This window comes from Lactuca serriola, chromosome 5 (genome assembly GCF_051521515.1).
Source record: "Lactuca serriola cultivar US96UC23 chromosome 5, Lser_US96UC23_V15, whole genome shotgun sequence".
Lineage (NCBI taxonomy): Eukaryota > Viridiplantae > Streptophyta > Magnoliopsida > Asterales > Asteraceae > Lactuca > Lactuca serriola.
In genome coordinates, this window is record NC_136412.1 from 175,084,863 (window position 1) to 175,092,871 (window position 8,009).

The following is an 8,009-nucleotide window of genomic DNA, read 5'->3' on the forward strand; positions in this document are numbered from 1 at the left end:
AATTAACACACACTAACACTCTCAATGTTACATATCTCAAGCACACATCTATAAGTGGTATGAACCCACCTTATATAGAGGTGTTTACATGTCTCTCTCTCTCTCTCTCTCTATATATATATATATATATATATATATATATATATATATATATATATATATATATATATATCACATGTCACAAGGCTAATTTACCACATGCAAGTGGGATAGAAAAGTTAAACCATTTACAAAGTCATATATGGATAACTTTGTACCCAACATTCTTCCCCTCAATGTTAGGAATGGATGACCCGGTTCAAATCTTCCAAACTCGAGCAACTTCATGAACCGAGCCTCAAACATGACACATGTAGAGATCAACATCAAATCTTCAATTCTTCCATGATTCTTCAATTTGGGTTCTAGAATGTGAAACCATACGAACCGAGCATCAACGGATAATTAGGACTTTCTCAATCTCCAAATAATCACCCTAAAGTTGAGCATAAAATCACACCTCAAAAATTTTTAATTAGTCCAAACCCATCATGAACCGAAATCACTTCTGTATTTCCAATCGAATCATTTCATAAGCTTCAAATACTCGAGATCACTTCGATCTTCAAGTCTGTGTAATATGAAAAATTCAACTTTCGAATTTCCATATAAATTTCTCCCCCTTTTTATAATCAAAAATTGATTATCAAACCAAAAAGGGAATGATAAAGTGCTCAATTCGGAATTTTTCTATTCAAAACTCCCGCTTAACACATGGCATAAACATTTTGCTTAAATCTGGAAAATCCAAAAAATCTTCAATTTTTAGCTTCGTTCACGGACCGCCTTTGACAAAATATCTCAAAATTGAGTAGAAATTGTCAATTACAAAATTCTGCAGTGACCCGGTGCGCCCAAAACAGCCAAAAATACAAATCTCTCCCCCAGTTGCGAAAGTGGGTAGAAAGCGTTCATTCGCATTAACTGCAGGAGCCTGATTCGAAAATTATTCCACTTCTCAGCTTTTATTACACCATTTTCGATGTTGGGTATAAACTGCCAAACTTTCGAAACTGTAGGTGCTACTTTCAAAACTGCTGCACACTTCTTCAAACGTTCGAAAGTTTAGTCCTTATTTTGAAAGTGAGTGTAAACTGTCAACCTTTCAAAACGTTAAAGACCAATTTCGAAACTTTTCTGTTTTATTTCAAAATATCGAAATTTTGTCCAATTTTTTAATGTAAGATTAAAGTGTCAAACTTTCGAAACTATAAGGTACACTTTCGAAACTTTTATGTTTTCTTCCCAATTCATTTCCCAAGTAACGAATGTTTCCAGCTGCTACAAATCCTTAGTAACATTGACACAAAACCTTCGTTAGGTGAAACCCAAAATCGTCGTTATGTTAACTCAAGTCGTCGAATCCAAAATCCAAATTTTCGAAATCAAGAGAACCTGCTTTACATAACTTTCCCAGTTCAACCATTCAACCCTTTGAAACATTAAAATCAAAATCGATTTAGGCTTCTGTTATCAATCGACTTCAATGACCTTCGCTTTCAGTTATTTGCCATCAACACCAAAAGAACACATATGACCATCAAAATCGAATCTTCTAAAGCAAATCACAATACATTTGACATCAAGCCTTCGTTCTACAAGTCTTCGCTATCAAAAGATAAAAATCCAATCATGTTTCATTCTACAGGTCATCGATTTCAATTAGCCCTCTTCCCAAATCAACTGCTAAACAGGATTGTTCAATTCAAGAATCACACTTCACTTTTAGGTTGACAAATGTCTACCAACGTCGTAAATGCCACGACTAAGTATGCTTATGATAACTGACATAGGGTATTAACAATCATTTGGTTTACCGGGCTAATGCATCATCATTCGGTTTTATAATATATATATATATATATATATATATATATATATATATATATATATATATATGATACTACTTTACCATGCAGCACTAGTTATATTTTTAGTCTTAGGGTTTTAGGACTATATCTTACATTTAAGAAAATATTCGATTTTCTGGAAAACTTTACGTGTAATATCATAAAAGCCCTAAATTTTTAACGCTTAATTGGAAAAAGCTTTTATATTTTTTTTATTATTGTTGTGGCCACAACTTTCTCGCAGAATTATCACTCTAGCCCACTTAACGAGTTTCATGGTTAATTTGGTAACTTTTTTTTAATTGTTTTTTATTTTTATTCAAGTAAACAAAGTAATTATGTTTATATTTATAATTTCGGTCAAACTTATTTTATTTTCTTTTTTTTCTTTAGTGCTATTATATTTATGTTACGAAAATAGTTTGTTTACTAAGAATTAGTGTTTCAATGTGTTATATAACTTGCAAATTAAATCATATTTCTATATGTGATATCAATAGATTAAATTCAAGATAACATTTTTCAATTTGATAATAGATTAAAAAAAACAAAAAAAAAAATTATAGTTGATCTTTATAAAAAAAACTTGTTATAGTAATTTATATTGAATTCAAGTTCGTTTACTTGAATCAAAGTAAATAAAAACATTAGAAAAACCATAAATAACTAAAATAGGAAAAAAAATAGAAAACAAAAACTGTAATATGAAAAAACATTTAAAAAAATATTAGAAAAACCATAAATAACAAAAAATAAAAATAAATAAATAAATAAAAAGGTGAAAAAAGTAAAATATAATACGAAAAGAAATATGAAAAAACCTAAAAAAACTCCAATATACTCTATTTATACACTAAAAAATAGAAAACAAAAGGTAAAAAGGTTAAAAAAAATTATTGAAAAATAAAGTTAAAAAATGAAAATAAATAAAGTATATATATAAAAAGAAATTAAAAAATGTACATATATTTATAAAAAAAAAAACGAAAATAAATAAAGTATACGAAAGACGAAAAATAAAGTTAAAAAATCATATGGTGTAATTTTTTTCAAACCTCAGGGAATAAATTTGAACTTTTTAGGATTAATTTTGCAAAAAAGTTAACCAACTTAACTATTAAACTCGTTAAGTGGGCTAGAGTAATAATTCTGCAAGAAAGTTGTGGCCACAACAATAATAAAAAAAATATCAGGGCTTTTTCCAATTACGCGTTAAAAATTTACGGTTTTTATAATATTAACCCCATCATTTACAAGGAAACACTACAGATTTTATTCATACAAAAACGCTTATGAACTCACCAACTTTAATGTTGACGCTTTTCAAAACTGCTTGTATTCTTAGGAAATCAGTGAGCAGGTATTACGAAAATATTTTTGAGGACAGGTGTCACTACATCATGATTTCTACTTTTAAATTTCTTGTACTTAACTATTGAGCAAAAGAAATCTGTAAAAATGTAAACTTGTATTCCCAATGTATGAATGTTTGTTATGCTATGATTCATTTATATCCAACTGTTGTGATACTATACATGAATTCACTCCATCTGCCCCCAGAGGTTTCCGCCGTTCGTGTTTGTGGTGTGTGAGATTGGTATCAGAGCATTGTTTACAGTGAACTAGTATATCAAACCATACAAGATATACAACTATAAATACAATGGGGCTAAAACGCTATGACTAAAAGTGTACTTTAAAAATATATGTATTTTATAAAAGTGTACATACGTACATGCATATTAGGAATAATGTTATAATAAGAAGTATTTAGAAGAGTTGGACATTATGATTAAACTTAGATAGTTATGTAATAATATATAGCGTAAATATAGCCTGATCAACTATATTTATTCGAGATACGACCAACATGTGTTTAGGAGTGGTCGTGGTGGACAACAAATCTAAAACTTACCAACCTTATACCAAAAAGCTCTTAGAACTAAACCTAAAAAATTAATATACTACAGGAGTATTTTAGCATATTATAAACTTTTCATGTACTTCTCATACTTATATTCTCGTACAGACACGATGACAGGTTTCCATATCCCAGACGATCCCTACTTCCCCAACTAGGGGAATGGAGGGTGGATTGAGGAGGATCCTAAGGAGGATCCCGAGGAGATCTTGGAAGAGGATCCACAGGAAGAGTTTAATGAAGAGATAGACAAAGAAGAGAAGGAGGAGGAGTCAGACGCGGTGTCCGATGTCATCAATCCTCCCTACATTGCTAGAGTGCTTGCACACTATTTAGGCTACAACGGATCTACGCCCCGCTGGGCGGAGGACCTTGAGAGATGGATTCGACACCAGGGGCAGCATCCACCCTTTGGTATAGAGAGAGGTTTTTATAACCTCAACCATGGAGGACCTACCGACAGAGCCCTCCCCGTTATGATCCAACAGATCTCGGACATTGGTGACCAGACTAGGGCGACGACGAACTGCGTACTAGAGTTAGGAGCCGCTGCAGAGGTCACGGGCGTGTGCACTCGATACCTTGAGAGGGATTAATATCCCATGGATCGACTCATCGAGGATCATACAACTTCCCGAGCAGAGGTAAGGGAATATCAGGAGAGACACGCAGCTCTCGAGGATAGAGTGATCGCATCCGAGCATCGATTGGCTGAGCTACTGGGCACCTCTACTTCATCCCAATGACCACAGAGGACTGCTCGTCGTGAGTAGGATTTGTCCTACTCACACTTTGATGTAGACTAGGTTATGGGTATCTTTTGGTGCTACCCCTTTTCTATTCCATGTATGAAGGACCGACCCTACGTCTAAGTGACTACACTATTCGGAGGGTCGTTATGTTGCTAAATTTTTTTCTTGGATGTACTGTAGACCTTTTTAGAGGTCGATTTTCTCAACATGTACTAGTATCATATCATTAATGAAATGAGAATGTATTTCATTTTGTGGATGTTGTTATCTACTATGCTTTCTCTTTTCATTTTTATTTGGTATAATAAGATTTCAATTATATGTACAAAATAACTCTCAATAACAACTAGACTCGACATATATATAAATGCGATATTTTGCTACAATAGTGTCCAAATCTTAACCATTAGCCAATACTTATCATCAATTCCATTTGTGGCAGAAAATGCCACCCGAAGGTACAACAGGCGCAAGAACAATACATCGGCACCACCACCACCGCCTCCTCCCCCACAAATAGATATTGCAGTGTTCCAAGCTGCAGTAACCACTTTTGTAGTTGTTGCGCTAGCTAAAATCAATAGTAGCAGTGATGGAGGCGGAAATGGAATGAACAGTTCCAACCATAGTGAAAACTAAGGACACCTAAGGGAATGCACTTATAAAGACTTTGCAAACTGCAAGCCCAAGCCCTTCAACGGAACTGGTGGCGTCATGGCTCTGACGCGGTGGTTTGAAAAGACAGAATCAGTATTTGAAATTTGTGCCTGTCTAGATGAGAGCAACGTCAAGTTTGCAGCCTGCACTTTTTCTGATAGTGCCCCTTCACGGTGGAATGGACACATCAAAACCCTAACCCTCCCGGTAGCAAACTCGATGGGCTGGGAGGATCTTAAAATCATGATGCTCGAAGAGTACTACCCAAGGGGTGAGGTACAAAAACTAGAACATGAGCTTTGGAATCTCACTATGAACGGCTCTGACATCGAAGCCTACACCATCAGATTTAGCAACCTGACAATCCTATGCCATGGAACGATCACTTCGGAGAGCAAGAAGGTAGAACATTTCATTTGGGGACTATCTCCCCAGATTCAAGGGAATGTAAATGCTGCAAACCCATCAACTTTCGACAGTGCCAATCGCCTTGCACAAAAGCTCAATGATCATGGAGTTCGACAAGGCGTAATGACTCCCATACCCGAACAGACGATGGAAAGTTGCAATAAGAGGAAGTTTGGAAACAAGAAGAAAAGCCAACCAACTCAAGAACCCTCCAAGAAGCAACAGATCATGTCGGTTCATGCTGCTACCGCCCCTGCCACACTAGTATAGTAATATGTCGGTAATCTTCCAATGTGCGACAAATGCCCCTTTCACCACAACAGCTCCTGCCGAGAGTTGCACTGCACAACCTGCAAGAAGAAGGAGCACACTGCCCGATACCGCAAGGCATCGACATAACAACCCACCCAAACCCCCAATACTGGGGTGAGCCAAGTATGTTATGGTTGTGGGAAAACAGGCCACTACAAGAGAAACTGTCCAAAGGCCAACAACAGGAACGCCGAGGGGACGAGAAGAGTCCTAGCAATAGGACATGAGGAGGCAACGAAGGCTCCTGCAGTGGTCACTGGTGCGTTCCTCCTCAATAACATTTATGCATGCATACTATTTGATAGCGGGGCGGAGAGAAGCTTTGTGAGTCATAAGTTTAAAAACCTACTCACACAAAACCCTCAAACACTAAATGAAACATTTACCGCGGAAATGGATAATGGAAAAAACCGAAACAACAAACGATGTATTCATAGGATGCACACTAACTTTGAATAACCACTCCTTCTAAATCAACTTAATGTTGGTTACCATAAGGAGTTTTGATGTGATCATCGGCATGGATTGGCTAAGTCCTCACCGTGCCGACATTATGTTTTACGAGAAGTCTGTTCACCTTCATCTTCCAAACAACGAAGCCTTGTTCATATACGGTGACAAACCTGATACAAACCTTCGCCTCATCTCATGTATCAAGGCACATAAGCGTTTGCAAAAGAAGAACCACGCCCTTTTATCCCACGTGGTCGACAAAAAGAAAGGAGAAAAGAACATTAAAGACATCCCTGAGGTATGCAACTTCCCCGATGTATTTCCTGAAGACCTCCCGGGAGTTCCCCCCGAACGACAAGTCGAATTTAGGATCGAATTGACACCTGGAGCCACACCAATCGCCAAGTCTCCATACAGACTAGCTCCGGCTGAAATGGAAGAACTCTCCAGTCAATTGAGTGAATTACTGGACAAGGGATTCATAAGGCCAAGCGTCTCACCCTGGAGAGCTCCGGTCTTGTTTGTAAATATGAAGGATGGGTCGTTTAGTATGTGCATTGATTACCGAGAACTAAACAAGCTCATCGTAAAAAACCGATACCCTCTTCCCCGAATCGACGACCTATTCGACCAGTTTCATGGGAAAAGCTACTTTTCAAAGATAGATTTAAGATCCGAGTACCACCAACTACGTGTATCAGAGGACGATATCCACAAGACCGCCTTCCGAACTTGCTACGGTCATTATGAATTCATAGTAATGCCCTTCGTTATAACAAATGCGCCTGCGAAATTTTTGGACCTGATGAATCGGGTATGCCGACCTTACCTTGAAAACTTCATGATAGTATTTATCGATGATATACTAGTATATTCACGAATTAAAGTAGAACACAATCAACATCTACGACAAGTTCTAGAAACATTAAGGGTAGAGAAGTTGTATGCAAAATTCTCCAAATGCAAGTTCTGGATCCGAAGGGTGGAATTCCTAGTTCACGTGATCACTGAAGAATGGATACCTGTGGACCCTTCCAAAGTCAGTTAAATCGAAGGTTGGGCAACCTCAAGAACCCCAACGGAGATCAGGAAATTCTTAGGCCGCTGGCTACTACATGAGGTTCATACAGAATTTCTCCAAAATCGCTAAACCGCTCACCGCCCTCACTCAGAAGGGTTTAACCTTCATCTAGGAAAGGAAACAAGAGGACACCTTTCAAACCTTGAAACAAGCTCTATGCACCGCTCCGGTCTTGTCTCTCCCAGAAGGGACAGAAGACTTCATGGTCTATTGTGACGCATCCAATCAAGGATTAGGCTGTATACTCATGCAACGAGGAAAAGTCATAGCCTACACGCAGAGACAACTATAGAACCACGAGGTGAACAACACCACACATGATCTAGAGTTGGGAGTAGTCATGTTTGCACTAAAAATCTAGAGGCACTACCTATACAGTACAAAGTGCAATATCTTCGCGGAACACAAAAGCATCCATCATATTCTAAATGAGAAAGAGCTCAACATGAGGTAGCGGCGATGGGTAGAGCTACTGAATGACTACGAGTGCGATATCTGATACCATCCAGGAAAAGCCAACGTGGTAGCGGATGCCC